This window comes from Eupeodes corollae, chromosome 1 (genome assembly GCF_945859685.1).
Source record: "Eupeodes corollae chromosome 1, idEupCoro1.1, whole genome shotgun sequence".
Taxonomy (NCBI): Eukaryota; Metazoa; Arthropoda; class Insecta; order Diptera; family Syrphidae; genus Eupeodes; species Eupeodes corollae.
The window spans coordinates 265,130,320-265,132,880 of NC_079147.1; positions in this window are offsets into that span (position 1 = coordinate 265,130,320).

A 2,561-nucleotide genomic window follows, 5' to 3' on the forward strand; every position below is an offset into this window, starting at 1 on the left:
AGTGGAGTTGAAGTTCATTTTGTGATCTTTCTCACAAAAAAATAATACAAATATATGAAAGTGACACCTTAATAGCTGTCATTAACAAACCATAGCAAAAAAGTGATAGTCAATTTGATAATCACCTTACGTGGAGCAAAATCATCCATTTTGATGGTCAACAATGAATAATCACATAACACCATTCTACCCCTGTGTTATGTTCGAGAAACCCCACAGGGTAAAGTCTAGCGGGGTCAAATCAAACGACTTTGGTGACAGATTCACATCACCCCTGCCAGAGAAAACCTTAATCTCAAATCGTTGCTGTTGACGATGATCGCCTCACTAACGTCGTCCCATATATGGCAATTTGGTTGTTAAGACAGCCATTCAACCAAAAATTCGCCTCGTCACTAGAGATGATTTTTCGGATAAAATTGGAGTTCTCTACCAAACGATTCGACATCGAACGAATGGCCTTGTCTATGAGCTTCCTGGGTCAGTTGGATAATGTAGGCCCAAGTCCCGACGCAAAATTTGACTTACTTGGGTACTTGGGTTTTTCTTTACACTTTCTTGCGTTCCTTGAACGTACGGGTATTGGCTGATTGTTAACTGAACATAATAAATAATAATAAATTAGGTGGCGCAACAGTCCGTGGAGGGCATAGCGACTTACAACTCTCAACCAATTCTGTGTACGAGTGATTGGAGGGATTAAGGGACTGTTAACTGAACATGTCGTCTCAAATTTGGCCACCAAACGTTTAGGAGTCGACTGTGAAGGGCCACCACGTCTACCGTAAAATGAGAGCAATGTGCGCACCGTTTGCCCTAACGAACACTCATTTTGATTTTAGAGTTTTATCATTTGAACGTGCTGCGAAATCGTATAACTTACCATGATGATTTGGCATACACAACTCAATAATATACAAAAGATTTAACAAATGTCACATACAAAATCTACCCGCACAAATTAAAAAACCCTTAAGTTTGATATATTGAAGCAATATGTGTTTTTGAGTTATCGGCCCAGCATCATTCCACTGTACCACTCTACACATAACAGAAAATTCATCCTATTGACTATTTTGGTAGTCAATTTTTTAGCCTATAACCGAAATAGTCAATAGGACAATTTTTATTTGTCAATTTTGGGATCAAAATTGGTATTCAATATGACAACTTTAGTAGGCAACAAGAAAACTGTGGTAGTCAATATGCAAGCTTTAAAATGTTCATAAATTATTACTTTCCTTGAAAGATGATAACAAATGTTAAACATTCTTAAAAGTAAAAGTACGGTTTAAGATCAACTCACTTTTCCATTTAACAGGAAATTTTCGATCTCTGTCTAATTTCAGTGCCAAGTTAAAAATATCATGTTGTCAAGATGTTCTAAACTTGTGAGCCCAAGCCCAGTTCCAAATTTTAGTTTAAAAGAGTAATATAATATAGCTAACTATTAATTGTATTTTGTAAGATATTTTGAAGCAGTTTCAAACTTCGTAAAATCTTCTGACTTTATACAATGATGCAATATACAATTTGTAATTTAAACCTTGGGGTTGCATTCATATCAAATGCCAGCATAAATCATTGAACAAAACACAAAAAAAGCACACCGTGTAAAAACTATTTTTTTTTAAATATAAAAAAAAAATACAAAATTACGTCTGACTGAATCTAATTGACGAGCTAAATTAGTGTTCTTCGGGAAAACTCAGCTCACGAAAATCAGGTCTTAAACAAATTTTCAACTAAAAGAATTGTTGTTCTTATTGCTATGCACATTACTCCATAACAATTTCTCTTATGGACCATATCGATAAGATGGCACGTATTTCCCTTGAACTTGTAAAGAACAAATTTTGGTTTTCCCATTTTTTCCTAACTTACTCACTATATGAGTTTATCTAACGTCTGTTTAACATGTGTTTTAAATTGCACACGGTTTGCAAAAACACAATTTCAAATTTAATCAAATATAAATAAAAGAAAATTAGTGAAAAGGAGAATCTTCCAGAAAAACCAATTAAAGTGTGACAATTTCAATCGATACGAAATTACGATGCGCATGCTTCGATATTTCTTATTGTATACCGAAATCTTCTGATCAATTCCAGATGACAGATATGAGTCGATTTTATTATAACAAAACGATCGTGGGAACGTTCACCACGAACGTTCAGATGAAAAGAAGAAAAAAAACCTTCACAGGTGCTTGCCACACTTAGTTTGTTGTGGCACATAACCAAAGAAATAACATCTTCCGTATTTCGGGATTCAGGAAGGATCTGCCGAAATTCCCATGGAATCCATGCACAGAGTGTTCCTCTACAGTGGATTTGGATTCACCTATGGTTTGGTTTACTTTTCTTTACCTGCATCTGGTGGATGCTGGTTGGAAATATAAACGTGTGGACAGCATGTGTCTGGCACAGTCAATAACTATAGCTTGCGTTGCAGTTGCCGTTTTTCCCACACTTTAAGGAACATTCGAATTATGTGTTCTTTCTTTAAGGAGCACATCACTTAAGGCAGTTGCTCGTCTTGATGATTGAATTACTTTTACT